Below are 17,299 nucleotides of genomic sequence, written 5' to 3' on the forward strand. Positions count from 1 at the left end.
AAATCCTCTTGTGATTCAAACATTAATAAAGCATTCTAGATAGCTCTCAATGTCTTCAGTACGTATATTGCTGAAAATATTAAGTTTTTGTAGCTATTTTCTTAGCTACATAGACGTCTTATTCTTAGCAATGACAGCTAACAACACTTTCTCTTTTGCAGGGGATAAGTTAAATCCAAAAGGGTCCTGGGACACAAACGATCCCTGCAAATATTTCCTGATGTCAGAAAGACACTTCTCTTGCCCATTTATCCTTGTAGTAGCAAAGTGATGTTAAGTTCCTTAGTTTGACTGGAAAAGAAAATCACCAAAGTAGGGCTCAGTCAAGGGAAAAAAATCATTGTATGTTCAAATATAATACTGCGGTTCAAAACGAAACAGCAAATGTTGGAGCCAGTACTCTTCAGGTGAGATGAATAAGAGCTGCAGATGAAGAGTGATACTCTCCTTTCTTGCTAAGATTTTGCTATTGCAGAAGATTTGGAGGTGGGATATTAAATTATTTGCTCTACTTTATGACCACTGCATAGTATTCTAGAGCCTCCTATGTGAAGAAAGCTCATGAAAATAAAATATAGAGAAAGAGGCGGAAATGTTGAAGCCCTTCATTGAGGTTCTTTAGACCAGTGACCACAGAAGAGATCCCACAGTACCTAGAGTTCAGTGCTGCCTTAAGGTTCAATGAATAAAGACGTAAAGACAAAAATCCTTATGCCTTCCATTACTGAAGTATTAGCTAATAAGTGAACAAAGACATCAGGATACCTGGCTGAATTTCCCTCATTTCTTCAGGATTTCTGGAATCATACAGATGTTGAAATAACCCCTTTGAATCAAATGTATTCTACTCTATGGTAAATGAACTTCTGCTTCAGAAGTTCACTTGAAAGAAATTTGATGAAAGGCTTGATGTCTTGGTCATCTGCAATTTTCCTCAGTTAATGCACACTGGGCTCTGGATAGGAAAGAAGGACTTTCACAGAGCATGAATCGAGCATCTATACCGTTTTTCACACCCACCTCAAATCTGAACCCTTTGAAAAATAGGGGTGTAAACTAACTTTGTGAAAAAACTGGTCTCAGTAGTCCATAACCTAAAACACATTGTACTACAGGGGTTTAATCTAACTTTGTGAAAAAACTGGTCTTGGTAGTTCATAACCTAAAACACATTGTACTACAGGGAAATAATATCCTGAGGATTTTTTTTTAAAGGAAACACACTCCCCAGAAGCATTAGCATTATGTTTGGTTTCCATCCACGTCAGGTGTCACACTTTATAACGTGGGATACCTCTGTTTACACAGATCTATTTCAATAAAGTTGTTAAAATTCAGATTGTGAACCCCACTGGTTACTAGCTTATGGAGTTTTTATATTTATGTATTCCTCTACAAAAAAAGCTTTATTTGTGGATGGAGTGAGTACTGTCTATTTGTAAAGTCCCAAATGGGTCTTCTTGTGCCAAAGCCTATTATCCTACCATTATAATTCCATGTTTTTGAGTCCTGAAAACTTTTTGTATTCAGAAGTTCCCTATTATACTTGTATGCACAGCTCTTCAAGCTTATGTTTCTAAAATTGCAGTAGATCTACCACCTGGCACATGCAGAATTGTGTCAAGGGAATGAGAAACTATATAATAAATATGACATCTCCTCCTGGAAAATAAATTTCACTTGAAAATTTTGATGCAGAAAGTGAAGTGATTTAAATGAAAATTTAAACACATTTTCTATTTAAATATATATATATATATTTATATTGTTGAGGAGAATGCTAAGTGTGTGTAAATTGTTAGGCTGAAACCCAAAACTTCAAATAATTTCAAGGATATGGAGTTCGTGCTAGTGATTTTCATTTGTTTGTTTCAAATGGCACAAAGTACCCAGGTGGCTTAGACACACACACACACAATATTTGCTTAGATAAATGAAAAGTCCAGATACAGCTTGTCCAGAGACTCAAAAGATGTCTCCCAGACTTTGTTTTTCTTCATCCTCTCTCAGAATCTTCCCTCCTCCGTACTGACTGTATTCTTATAACCAAAAGATGAGTGCCAAAGCTTCATATTTTATATCTTCTCTGTCTTTAATCTCAGGGGGAAAAAAGCAGGAGTCTCTTTCCTAGAAATCTCAGGAGAAAAGAAACCTTGAATCTCACTGACTCCGGTTGGGTCACTGAATGAATCATGGTGGCCAGCTATAGAATTAGCCAAATGTCACACCCACCCTGGAACTTCAACAGAAGTCTGTAAATTGAGAGTGGAAGAATCCTCTCCCCACTAGGTAAATTGTGGGATGTTTCCCAGAATAAAAGTGAATCATGCCAGGTGGCATGTTTTACACACACACACACACACACACACACACACACACACATTGCTGTCGCCCTACCTCACCTCATACACACACACAACACCTTCCCAGGTTTAGTTCCATATCTTAAGGGTATGCTGGTGGAAAAGAATCTGAGACACACTGCTTTAACTTATCCACCAGCACTTTAGCAGGGATTAACAGCTGGTGGAATCCAGCAACGCTCACTGGCGATGGGATAGAAGTACCCAGATCAGAGGCTTCTGATGCACTGACAGCAGATGCACCAAAGATCCTTAGCTCCTGAGTTCCTTTAGTGCTTTTCTCACCTAATGACTTGCTGATGGGAGATAAACCTAGCTGACTTAGCGTAGGCAGAGCTGGAGGAGTGTTTGCAGGACAAGGCCTTTTTGAACTCATCTTCAAGGTTGGCCAAGATAGTTGCCAACAGTATAATGAACCATAATAATGACACTGCAGAGAGCTGTAAAGTGCAGGATGATCAATGCTGAGCTCGCAAAGTATCTGATCCTCTAGGCAAACCACACAACTGGGAAATTCCTTGTTAATGGATGAACTTTGTTTCTCTCCAAATTTCAACAGCAAGGGGTTTTGTTTCACGTGCTATAGCACTGCACTATATTTTCCCATACTCCTTTTTCCCCAAAAGCAGATATCTTGCTCTGCCTCAAAAGATTACGTTGAGTTTATTATGAAATTTATTTTCATGTAACTACTTGTTAAATATACATGAGGTAGTGGATTTTGCTAGAGAGAATCCAGATTTTGTTTAAGGTGGAAATGTGCCCAGAAAAATAAACCCTCCATATTCCAACCTTGATCACAGATAAGGGTGACCTTGGGACATATTTCTGACCATCGAGATATAAGCAGAAAGCTTCTGTGGATTTCCTTCCCACTTCAGTGACTTCCTGACACACAGACATGAAGGTTGAGCTGAAATAGCCATTCTGTGACCATGTGGTGACACATACGAGGGTAAAACCGTGTGTCAAGGAAAGTACAAAGGAGGAAAGAGCCTGGAACAATGACAGAATGTGCTGTACCACCCTGGGTCTAGGCTTAGTTGTTAGATGAAAACCTTAACGTATGTTGTATGAAGCCGCTATAATTGACTTTCCTTCTGTTGCAGGCAGCCAAACATGTTCTTCATCAGTAAAGGCTGCTTTTCAAAATTCTGCAAAATCTATTGATTTCTCACAACCATGGCAGAAAATTAGCCCAAAATAATTCATTCCACTGGAAGTTCAGCCAGTATAATTTCTCCCCATTTTCTTTTTTTTCATTTGATTGATTTTATTGTAACCGGATCAGGTCTGAGATGAGGGAAATGGAAATAGCCTTGTTATAAAGAATCAAACATTATAATGGTTCTAACTGAAATTAAGCTTTTCTTATAGGAGAATTATAAATATATGAGCATTACAAGAGCTGACTATACACTTTCACGTTCATATTTTCTGCCAACAGATTTGATCTTTCACCATCATGTAATCCAGATAAAAGGAATCACTTGTCCCATATCAGGCGTAATGGGAAATCGCACAATCCCGAGAATATGGGGGCAAGGGGTGCCCCTCTTTGACCAAGTAGCAGGTCAAAGGTGACCTACATCATCTCTCCTATGAAAAAATGTGCTTCACCATGACATGGAAATCAGACTTGATTTTAGACCACATAGTAGGGCTTTCCTCTTGATGTGAAACTAATAACAATAGAGCTGTGTTTTTTTGTTTTCTTTTTATTCTCAAACTGATTGTTAATGAGAAAAAACGCGGAGCAGTTAACAATGCAGCTCGAATCTTTAGTCTTCTCTTTCCAACTCAAGCACTGAAATATGACACTCCTTTCATAATATTCTGGCCACCACATTCTCTCTTTTCTTTTTGGCTTCAGAGTCCTTTCCAAAAGGAAACATGCTGCCTGGCATTCTATACTACTCCTAATTTCCAGGTGGAAAAATGAGACAGATGAAGTGACATCTAAAAACACCGGGGATGATATTTTTAAAAACAAGACAGTAATTCAGATCTTCTTGCTTTAATTCTTCTCTGTGTTACCATGACAAAATATTTATCAAAGTTCAAGAGATTACTGATATGCAATAATGACCAATGACTACACATTAATGGAGCTATTCATAATAAACTCATTAGTGAAGTAACTGGAAAAGAAGTTTAAATATAAAGAGTGATTTTCACTATTCTGTTTATACAGTATTGAAACAACCATAACTTCAAACACCCATAAAAGTGCAAAACTCTAAGTAACATTAAACAATAATTGATAACTCTGAAATACTGCAGCATCCTGACATATCTTCCAAATGACCAAAACCAGATGAAATTTTATTCAGTATAACTTCAGTTTTTTTACACAGAACTATGTATTTTTAAAACTGTAATCCATGTAAGATATACACAAAACCCTGAACTGACTAGATTGTTCAATGAATAATACTTCACACTGCTTTGTTGTTATGGACAAATGAGCTTATAATTCAATGAAACCCATTTAAGAAATTCTAATCTATAGAATGACATGTTCAAATTGTTTGTTTTATTAACAAAAACCTCCTATTCCTTTGTCAGATGTTTAATTCCTCTAAATATCATCTTTAAAAGGCCTGACTTGATTGTTGTCAAAATAAACCACAGGTCAAGTGCAACCCTCCAGTATCCAGCCTATGGGCTCTTCATGAGTTTTGGTTCTGTGTAAGCCACACAATGACCTTCCCATGAGTTTTCCATTGGAGATTCCACAGTCTAATTTTAACAGTCTCCACAAAGTATCCCTCCCTTCTCCAGGCTTTGGGTAGAATGTCAAATTAATAATGGCATGTGGGTGCTTGCTTCGGCACATATACTAAATTGGAACGATACAGAGAAGATTAGCATGGCCCCTGTGCAGGGATGACACGCAAATTCATGAAGCGTTCCGTATTTTTAAGCTGGGACGAAGTGAGAGAGTGGCATGGACATATATACACTACCATATGTAAAACAGATAGCTAGTGGGAAGCAGCCTCATAGCACAGGGAGATCAGCTCGGTGCTTTGTGTCCACCTAGAGGGGCGGGATAGGTAGAGTGGGAGGGAGACGCAAGAGGGAGGAGATATGGGGATATGTGTATACGTATAGCTGATTCACTTTGTTATACAGCAGAAACTAACACACCATTGTAAAGCAATTATACTCCAATAAAGATGTTTAAAAAATAAACAACAAAATAAATAAACACTGATATAAGGGGAAAAAATGGCAGGTGGTGTTCCTTAGCATAGCTTGCCAAAATGTGATAATTTCCTTGGAAGAAAAGCCATGGGCTGCAATCATGCATCTGAGTTGACAGACATTCAGATGGATCCTATATAAAAAGAAAAGGTTGGTGTCTTCTGGAATATGAATGTCCACTTCTAATAAATTCAAACAGATCCCAACATAAACATCTTCAAACTTGATGGGTTTTACGTGACTCATCATTTCATAGATTCTTGGCACCAAATTTCTGGATATTATATAACCCAACCCACCGCAGTAGGGAGGAAACACCTTGAAGGGATACCCCTGGTATGAAATATGGGGGTTTTGGTAAAATCCTCTATAGGAATAATCATCAATTAGAGGATAACTTGTGAAAAACTCCTCTGAGTGGTTTAAATTTAAAAGATACTTCACTAAGTTGCCAGTATTGATGAAAACACCAGTGTCTGTCTTCGTGATGTACCATGCGTTGGGGCAAAACTCAGTTACCCACCTAAATGCCATAATTGTTTTCAAGGTCACATTATTGTATGTGTCTAAAAAATCTTGTATTATGTTGCCATAAAGGAGGTGTTCATCCTCTAAGGATAATGCTAATACTTTGTCTTCGCTTTCAGCCTACTGGCCTAATAGGAAAAATGTAAGAACCTCATATCTCCACCAAGACTTCTTTTCACCCCGAGTAACTCTAATGGCCCGTCTGGCTTTCACATCTGAGGGGTGTGAGGTCACCGGGATGACAAGACATGCATTTTGATGAGAGCAGCTCCAATGCTCTCGAAGTGTGAAGCGGAAGACTTGTCTGTAAATGGGCTCATAGTCATAGAAGTACATACAGTTCACGCGTTCTAGCACATTGTAGTGGGGAAGACTGAGGTACCACATCACCAGGAAACTCAGGAGCGACGGCAGCAGGAGGCTCCAGGGATCTCAGTGACATCCACCCGGAAGGGTGGTTCGCAGCGCCGGGGCCATTCACAGAAGCTCAGGAGCACGCGAGCCTCGGGTTCTTGATTTACTTCTTCTGAGTGAAAGACCTTCAGTTTCATCAACTGAACATTCCATAGCAAGTGGTAGTCAAAACTAATGCTTGAAATTTCTACTGAAAAACAAGACTCTCAGATTGGCCTAAAACTCTGCCATATACTGCTTACGAGATACATGCCTGTAGAATTTCAGATGAGACTAAAGCACTAGTTGAAGTCTTTTGTTTCCCGTATTCCATATGCTTTAATTAAACGATTTGCCATGAATTCTCCCGCGCGCCGCGCGCACCCTGCTCCAACGCGGGCAGAGGGTCGACCCTCCCCCTCCCCATTTTCCAAGGCCATGTTAATACTGACATCTTGGACAAGTCACTTAACATTTCTGAAACTCACTTTCTCCACCTCTAAAGTGGTATTAACGTATCACCTATTCCCTATGTTTGTTATGAGGATTAACTGAGATAATCTGTAAATATTTCCTGGTAAAATATAAGCACTAACAAATGGAATCCATTATTATTAATTATTATTTAATTGTATAATCTTGACTGGAAAGAAACATATCAAAATGCAAATAGTAAACCCCTAATGTGCATTTATGAATGAATGGTTAACAGTGGTTGTCTGTTTGTTGGGAGTAAGAGAGTTGGTGATTCTTTTTTCTCTTCTTCTGCATTTTCTAAATTTTATTGAATAAACATATTTATTATTTTATAAGAACATTTGTTCACCTCTCCGTCCACCCTAAATACCTAATAACCAAAATTGTATATATTATATAATATTTACTATAATATATAATTTGATATAGTAAGTATATTTAATACATGTTTTAATATAGTTATTTTGTATTTAATTGATAAAGTATAGATTTATAACATATCTGAGGCTTTATTTAAAAGACTAAGAGTGTTAGAATGAGGGGGAAGATGCAGTGATGCCTCTGTGAATACAAACACATATGCACGTATACATGCACAGACAGTCACAAATTATAACAATAAGCTATTTGAACAAGACACACCTAAACCATGGCATCAAGAGTTTAAAAATAAATATGTAGTCTATAGATAAAGAAAGCAAGGATAACAATATTATTATCTGACATATAAAATTGAAGGTGACAAGCATCAAACAGTAAGAATGCTTGCTTGAATTATATTATTAATAATGTGGCCCATTTTTATATGGTAGAATACAGCAAATACATAATTATGTTGCTGCGTTAGGAATTAAGAATTTCTGTGTATGAAAATAAGGGATCAAAATAAAATGACACAGCAAAAACTTGTAATGTTAAATCTGAATTGGAAATACTATTAAATCATGAACTTTTTCTTTAAAAAGTATGTATTCCCTAGTTCTGTCCACTTAAAATGCCTGAAGGCAATGACACCCCCAGGAGCAATGAGTGCTCCTATATGTAGACTGTGCTCCGTAAATACCAGGGTTCTTTGGATAAGTGGCTGATTACAAGTCTGAAGCATAACATTAGACTTGCCTGAGACATCTTGTTCCAGAACTCAAGGACACTATCACAGACTAATGGGGTTACAACCCGATGACACAGGAATCACATGAAGGAAGAAGGGACACGTGAACGCCAAAGAGCGCAAAGTCTACAAATTATTAAATCTATGGAACAGAAAAGCTATGAGTTAAAAAAGGAAAAGAAAAGAAAAGAAGAATTTATAGTAGTACTTAATAAAGAGAAAGCCAAAATAAACTCAAATCCTGAAGATTATTGCAAATAACCATTACAACAAAGAAATCTAGCTAATGAAAGTGAAAGAGAAGATAGAATTTTAAAAATAATTCGACTTCTGGTTTCCAGTTCCGTATGCAAGGAGCCTGGAAGTCACTCCATCATAGCAACAAGCAAAAAGCTGAACAGACTGAAAAATCAACAATTCCTCATGGATTCATAAGAGAGATTGAGGGCACAGGACAAATCCCCAACACTGGAGAGACAGATGGCTGAGTATAGGGAGTCACATATAGTCAAGAGCATAAACTGCCACAGGGACCAGTGCCAGGGTGGGAAAACCTCAACTATAATTAAAAAGTTGCTGGAAGCTCAGTGTGGACAAGTCCGAGAGTTAAAAACTTTGGGCAGACGCTATCACATTGAGATCCCCACGCGTTTTGTAAGTTTTACCCCCAGGAGCTCAACCAGATTCTCACTGTAAATACTGGAAAAAAATCCCCTCTTGCTTCCAGCAGGGGGAGGAGAAAAGAAAGAAACTGGAAATGAACCACAGTACTCTGGGTTGGTTTTTTTTTAATGGATAAAACAAACTTTATTTTATTTATTTATTTTAAATTTATTGTAGGGCTTCCCTGGTGGCGCAGTGGTTGAGAGTCCGCCTGCCGATGCAGGGGACACGGGTTCGTGCCCCGGTCCAGGAAGATCCCACATGCCGCAGAGTGGCTAGGCCCGTGAGCCATGGCCGCTGAGCCTGTGCGTCTGGAGCCTGTGCTCCGCAGTGGGAGAGGCCACGACAGTGAGAGGCCCGCGTACCGGAAAAAAAAAAAAAAAAAAAAATTATGTATAGTTGATTTATCTATAGTTGATTTACAATGTTTTGTTAATTTCTGCCATACAGCAGAGTGATTCAGTTGTATATATAGATACATTATGCATGTATATACATATACACATTATATATATATATGTGTGTATATATATGTATACATTCTTTTTCACATTCTTTTCCATTATGGTTTATCACAGGATATTAAATATAGTTCCCTGTGCTATACAGTAGGAACTTGTTGTTTATCCATTCTATGTATAATAACTTGCATCTACTAATTCCCAACTCGCAATCCATCCCTCCCCACCCCTCTCTGCCTTGGCAACCACAAGCATGTTCTCTATGTCTGTGAGTCTGTTTCTGTTTTTTTTTTTTGTTTTTTTTTTTTGCGGTATGTGGGCCTCTCACTGTTGTGGCCTCTCCCGTTGTGGAGCACAGGCTCCAGACGCGCAGGCTCAGCGGCCACGGCCCACGGGCCCAGCCGCTCCGCGGCATGTGGGATCTCCCGGACCGGGGCACGAACCCGTGTCCCCTGCATTAGCAGGCAGACTCTCAACCACTGCGCCACCAGGGAAGTCCTGTTTCTGTTTTGTAAATAAGTTCATTTGTGTCGTATTTTAGATTCCACATATAATTGATATCATATAGTATTTGTCTTTCTCTTTCTGACTTACTTCATTTAATATGATAATCTCTAGCTCCATCCATGTTGCTGTAAATGGCATTATTTCATTCTTTTTTATGGCTGAGTAGTATTTCTTTGTATATATCTGCCACATCTTCTTTATCCATTCATCTGTCAATGGACACTTAAGTTGTTTCCATGTCTTGGCGATTGTAAATGGTGCTGCAATGAACTGTGCTTAACAAGGCCTGTCCTTAGGAGAAAGTACTTAACCAGCACTTAATCTGCTGAGGTATTACCAGACCATAATGGAACTGGGGAGGAAACTAATCAACTCCAGTCAGTTCTACACTTACACATGGGAGAAGGGAAACACTGAACTCCAGCTCATTCTAGCCATCCTGTCTGACTTAAGAGGAGAGAAAAAACTGAGAAATACTTGTGAGGTTCACAGTCTAGAGGCATAGGCTCAGGTAAGACCGAGACTTAATCATAGGACTATACAATTATTCCCCTGCAAACTCACATTATCACCACATTACTAGAGAACTCTTTACAGCAGTGCTTTTACCCAGTACATCATGTCTGGCTATCAAGAAAAAATTACAAGGCATACTAAAAAGCAAAAAACAAAATTTGAAGAGAAAGTGCAAGTGGCAGAACCAGACATGACAAGGATGTTAGAATTAACAGAAAAGGAATTTAAAATAACTATAGTTAATATGCTAAGGGCTCTAATGTAGACAGCATACAAGAACAGATAAACAAGGGAAACAGAGAGATGGAAATCCTAACAAAGAACTAAAAAGAAACAAAATGAGGAATACATTAGATGGGCTTATTAGTAAACTGGACACAGCTGAGGAAAGAATCTCTAAGGATATCTCAACAAAAACCTCCAAAATTGTAAATAAAAGATAGTAAAAACTTTAAAATAAAACAGAACAGACTATCCAAGGACTGTGGGACAACTACATAAGGAAACAGAAGAAATATCTGGAACAATAATGAGTGAATTTTCCCAAATTTTCAAACTGGTCAGACACCAAACCACAGATCCAGGAAGCTCAGGGAACACCAAGCAGGATAAATGAAAAGAAAATATATCTGCACATAGCCATGTCATTTTCAAATTACAGGAAATCAAAGATAAAGAAAAATTTTAAAAGCAGCCAGAGGAGAAAAAATGTAAGAAAAGAATTATGTTCAACTTCTCCTCAGAAATCATGCAAGCAAGAATAGAGTACAGTGAAATATTTAAAGGGTTGAGAGAAAAAAACACCAACCTGGAATTCTGTACCCTACAAAATTATCCTTCAAAAGTGAAAGACTTCCTCAGACAAACAAAAAATGAGGGACTCTATTGCCAGTAGACCTGCCTTGCAAGAAATGTTGAAAGAAGTTCTTTAGAAGAAAGGAAAATAATATAGGTAAGAAATTCAGATCTACATAAAGAAAGGAAGAGCATTGAAAAAGAAATAAGTGAAAGTAAAATAAGAACTTTTATTTTTCTTATTCTTGGTTTTTAATAGATAACATTTTTTCAAAATAATAATAGCAACAATGTATTCAATTATATATATATTTGTAAATGCTTATGTGTAAGTGAAATGAATGACAACAATGATACAAGGGATGAGGAAGAAGGAATTAGGGTAATTTTCTTATTATAAGGTACTCACTACCAGTGAAGTGGCATAGTTTATTTAAAAGTGAACTTGGATTATTTGTAACTATATATTGCAAACTCTATGGCAAGAACTAAAATGGGGGGAAAAAATGAAGCATAACAGATATGTTAAAAAAGGAGAGAAAATGGGGTCATATAAAATGCTTGATTAAAACCAAAGGCAGACAAATAATGAAAGACAAAAAGAGGAACAAAGAACAAGAGCAACAACTAGAAAAAAGTAACAAATATGGTAGTTATTAGTGCAAGTATATCAATAATCACTTTGAACACAGATGGTATAAAAGCACCAATTAAAAGACAGAGATTGTCAGGAATTCTCTGGCGGTCCAGTGGTTAGGACTCGGGGCTTTCACTGAGGGGGCCCACGTTTGATCCCTGGTCAGGGAACTAAGATCCCGCAAGCCACATGGCACAACCAAAAAATAAATAATAAATAAAATAAAAGACAGAAATTGTCAAAGTGGATCAAAAAACAGGACCCAAATATATGTCATCTACAAGAAACCCACGTTGTATATATTGCATACATATAGCTTAAAATTAAATGGATGGAGAAATATCTACCATGCTAACACTAATCAAAGGAAGCAGGAGTAGTGTATCAATTTCTGACAGAGCAAATTTCAAAGCAAGGAAAGTTATGAGGGATAAAGAAGGGCATTACATAATGATAAAGGGTCAATTCTCCAAGAAGACATAACAATGTGTATGCACCTAATAGCAGAGCATCTAAATATGTGAGGCAAAAATTGATAGAATTGCAAGGAGAATAACTGAATCCACCAACATAGTTGGAGACTTCAACACCCTTCTATCACAGATGGAAAGATTCAGCAGCCAAAAAAAATCAATAAAGACTTAGTTGAACTCAACAGCACCATCAATCAACTGGATATAATTAACCTCTATTGACTGCTTCATCCAACAACAGCAGAATACACATTCTTCTCAAGCTCACATGAAACAATCACCAAGAAAGACCACATGCTGAGTCATAAAACACACATTAACAAATTTAAAAGAATAAAAATCATACAATGTCTGCTCTCAGACAACAATGGAATTAAGCTAGAAATCAATAACAGAAAGGTAACTAGAAAATCCCAAAATATGTGGAGATTAAAAACCACACTTCTAAATAACATGGGTCAAAGAAGAAATCTCAAGAAAAATTTAAAAATATTTTGAACTAAGTTAAAATGAAAACATAACTTACCAAAATTAGTGGGATGCAGTAAAAGCAGTGCTAAAAGGGAAATTTATAGCATTGAATGCATACTTAGAAAAGAAGAGGATGGGAGTGAGGAGAGGAGGAATTGGATGAAGGTGGTCAAACAGTACAAACTTCTAGTTATAAGATAAATAAAGTCTAGCAATGTAATGTACAAAATGATAACTATAGTTAACAATGTTGTATGGTATACTTGAAAGCTGTTAAGACAGTAGATCCTAAGAGTTCTCACCATAAGAAATTTTTTTTTCTTTTTCTTTTGTATCTACATGAAATGATGGATGTTAACTACACTTACTGTGGCAATCATTTCACAATATATATAACTAATACCATTACTCCATATGCCTTAAACTTACACAATGCTGTATGGAAAGTATATCTCAATAAAACTGGGGGGAAAGAAGAAAAGAAGAAAAATCTAATATCAGCCACCTAAGTTTCAACCTTAGGAAACTAGGAAAAAGAAAACACAGCAAATTCAACCCAAAGTAAGCAGAAAAAAATAATAAGTATAGCAGAAATCAATAACATTGAAAACAGGAAATCAGTAGAGAAAATCAACAAAACCAAAAGTTGATTGAAAAGATCAGTTATCTATAAGCCTCTAGCCAGGAAAACTAAGACAAAAAGAGAGTGCACACAAATTACTAATATCAGAAATGAAAGAAGGCAATGACTTTTTAGATACAATACCAAAAGCATGATCCATGAGAGAAATTACAGATTAGCTGGACTTCATTAAAATATAAAACTTCTCAAAGTTAGCAGAAGGAAAGAAATCATAAAGATCAGATCAGAAATAAATGAAAAAGAAATGAAGGAAAAAATAGCAAAGATCAATAAAACTAAAAGCTGCTTCTTTGAGAAGATAAACAAAATTGATAAACCATTAGCCAGACTTATCAAGAAAAAAACGGAGAAGACTCAAATCAATAGAATTAGAAATAAAAAGGGAGAAGTAACAACTGACACTGCAGAAATACAAAGGATCATGAGAGATTACTACAAGCAACTCTATGCCAATAAAATGGACAACCCGGAAGAAATGGACAAATTCTTACAAATGCACAACCTTCCGAGACTGAACCAGGAAGAAATAGAAAATATAAACAGACCAATCACAAGGACTGAAATTGAAACTGTGATTAAAAATCTTCCAACAAACAAAAGTCCAGGACCAGATGGCTTCACAGGCAAATTCTATCAAACATTTAGAAAAGAGCTAACACCTATCCTTCTCAAACTCTTCCAAAATATAGCAGATGGAGGAACACCGCCAAACTCATTCTATGAGGCCACCATCACTCTGATACCAAAACCAGACAAAGATGTCACAAAGAAAGAAGACTTCAGGCCAATATCACTGATGAACATAGATGCAAAAATTCTCAACAAAAAACTAGCAAACAGAACCCAACAGCACATTAAAAGGATCATACACTATGATCAAGTGGGGTTTATCCCAGGAATGCAAGGATTCTTCAATATACACAAATCAATCAACGTGATAAACCATATTAACAAATTGAAGAATAAAAACCATATGATCATCTCAATAGATGCAGAAAAAGCTTTTCACAAAATTGAACACCCATTTATGATAAAAACCCTCCAGAAAGTAGGCATAGAGGGAACTTTCCTCAACATAATAAAGGCCATATATGACAAACTCACAGCCAACATCGTCCTCAATGGTGAAAAACTGAAACCATTTCCACTAAGATCAAGAACAAGACAAGGTTGTCCACTCTCACCACTATTATTCAACATAGTTTTGGAAGTTTTAGCCACAGCAATTAGAGAAGAAAAAGAAATAAAAGGAATCCAAATTGGAAAAGAAGAAGTAAAGCTGTCACTGCAGATGACATGATACTATACATAGAGAATACTAAAGATGCTACCAGAAAACGACTAGAGCTAATCAATGAATTTGGTAAAATAGCAGGATACAAAATTAATGCACAGGGCTTCCCTGGTAGCGCAGTGGTTGAGAGTCCACCTGCCAATGCAGGGGACACAGGTTCATGCCCCGTTCCAGGAAGGTCCCACATGCCGCGGAGCAGCTGGGCCCGTGAGCCATGGCCGCTGAGCCTGCGCGCCCAGAGTCCGTGCTCCGCAATGCGAGAGGCCCGCGTACCACAAAAAAAAAAAAAAAAAAAATGCAAAGAAATCTCTGCATTCCTATACACTAATGATGAAAAATCTGAAAGTGAAAATAAGAAAACACTCCCATTTACCATTGCAACAAAAAGAATAAAATATCTAGGAATAAACCTACCTAAGGAGACAAAAGACCTGTATGCAGAAAATTATAAGACACTGATGAAAGAAATTAAAGATGATACAAATAGATGGAGAGATATACCATGTTCTTGGATTGGAAGAATCAACATTGTGAAAATGACTCTACTACCCAAAGCAATCTACAGATTTAATGCAATCACTATCAAACTACCACTGGCATTTTTCACAGAACTAGAACAAAAAATTTCACAATTGGAGCTGGAGGAATCAGGCTCCCTGACTTCAGACTATCCTACAAAGCTACAGTAATCAAGACAGTATGGTACTGGCACAAAAACAGAAATAGAGATCAATGGAACAGGATAGAAAGCCCAGAGATAAACCCACGCACATATGGTCACCTTATCTTTGATAAAGGAGGCAAGAATATACAGTGGAGAAAAGACACCCTCTTCAATAAGTGGTGCTGGGAAAACTGGACAGCTACATGTAAAAGAATGAAATTAGAACACTCCCTAACACCATACACAAAAATAAACTCAAAATGGATTGAAGACCTAAATGTAAGGCCAGACACCATCAAAATCTTAGAGGAAAAGATAGGCAGAACACTCTATGATATAAATCACAGCAAGATCGTTTTGACCCACCTCCTAGAGAAATGGAAATAAAAACAAAAATAAACAAATGGGACCTAATGAAACTTCAAAGCTTTTGCACAGCAAAGGAAACCATAAACAAGACAAAAAGACAACCCTCAGAATGGGAGAAAATATTTGCAAATGAAGCAACTGACAAAGGATTAATCTCCAAAACATACAAGCAACACATGCAGTTCAATATCAAAGAAACAAACAACCCAATCCAAAAATGGGCAGAAGACCTAGACATTTCTCCAAAGAAGATATACAGATTGTCAACAAACACATGAAAGAACGCTCAACATCATTAATCATTAGAGAAATGCAAATCAAAACTTCAGTGAGATATCATCTCACATCAGTCAGAATGGCCATCATCAAAAAATCTACAAACAATAAATGCTGGAGAAGGTGTGAAGAAAAGGGAACCCTCTTGCACTGTTGGTGGGAACGTAAATCGACACAGCCACTATGGAGAATAGTATGGAGGTTCCTTAAAATACTAAAAATAGAACTACCATTTGACCCAGCAATCCCACTACTGGGCATATAGCCTGAGAAAACCATAATTCAAAAAGAGTCATGTACCAAAATGTTCATTTACATGCTCTATTTACAATAGCCAGGAGATGGAAGCAACCTAAGTGTCCATCAACAGATGAATGGATAAAGAAGAGGTGGCACATATATATAATGGAATATTACTCAGCTATGAAAAGGAACGAAACTGAGTTATTTGTAGTGAGGTGGTTGGACCTAGAGACTGTCATACAGAGTGAAGTAAGTCAGAAAGAGAAAAACAAATACCATATGCTAACACATATATATGGAATCTAAAAAAAAAAAAAAATGGTCAGAGGAACCTAGGGGTAGATGGGAACAAAGATGCAGACCTACTATAGAATGGACTTGAGGATACAGGGAGGGGGAAGGGTAAGCTGGGACTAAGTGAGAGAGTGGCATGGACATATATACACTACCAAATGTAAAATAGATAGCTAGTGGGAAGCAGCCGCATAGCACAGGGAGATCAGCTCGGTGCTTTGTGATCACCTAGAGGGGTGGGATAGCTAGGGTGGAAGGGAGGGAGACGCAAGAGGGAAGAGATATGGAAACATATGTATATGGTTAACTGATTCACTTTGTTATTAAGCAAAAACTAACACACCATTGTAAAGCAGTTATACTCTAATAAAGATGTTAAAAAAAATAAAATAAGATAAAATAAAACTTCTGCTCTTCAAAAGACAGTGTCAAGAGAATGAGAGGACAAACCTCATACAGGGAGAAAATATTTGCAATATACATAACTGATAAAGAAGTGTTAGCCAAAATACACAAAGAACTCTTAAAATTTAGCAACAGAAACCCAAACAACCCAATTTTTAAAAAATGGACCAAAGACCCTAACAGACATCTCACAAAAGAAAATATACAGATGGCAAATAAGTATATGAAAAGATGCTCCACATCATATGTCATCAGGAAATGCAAATTAAAATAGCAATGGGAGACTTCTATATACCTATTAGAATGGTCAAACTGGAGTGTCTGGAACACTGACAACTCCAATTGCTGGTGGTGATGTGGAATGACTGGAACTCTCATTTCCTCCTGCTGCAAAAGCAAAATGTTATAGCCACTTTGGAAGACAGCTTGGCAGTGTCTTACAAAACTAAACACATTTTTATATAATCTAGCAATCATGCTCTTTGACATTGCTGGTGGGAATGAAA

At 37.1% G+C, this 17,299-nt stretch overlaps 1 non-coding gene and 1 pseudogene across 1 annotated transcript; one reads left to right on the forward strand and one right to left on the reverse strand.

The window, feature by feature from the left end:
* Window positions 1-4,458: 4,458 nt before the first annotated feature.
* On the reverse strand, window positions 4,459-6,673 carry LOC113631404 (UDP-GalNAc:beta-1,3-N-acetylgalactosaminyltransferase 1-like; annotated as a pseudogene).
* On the forward strand, window positions 5,185-5,287 carry LOC113631578 (U6 spliceosomal RNA). The gene has a single exon (XR_003437443.1). It is a non-coding gene; the product is annotated as a U6 spliceosomal RNA (small nuclear RNA).
* Window positions 6,674-17,299: the final 10,626 nt, after the last annotated feature.

The sequence above is a fragment of the Aethalodelphis obliquidens genome, unplaced genomic scaffold (assembly GCF_003676395.1).
Source record: "Aethalodelphis obliquidens isolate GAN/ISIS:26980383/991018 unplaced genomic scaffold, ASM367639v1 scaffold33, whole genome shotgun sequence".
Taxonomy (NCBI): Eukaryota; Metazoa; Chordata; class Mammalia; order Artiodactyla; family Delphinidae; genus Aethalodelphis; species Aethalodelphis obliquidens.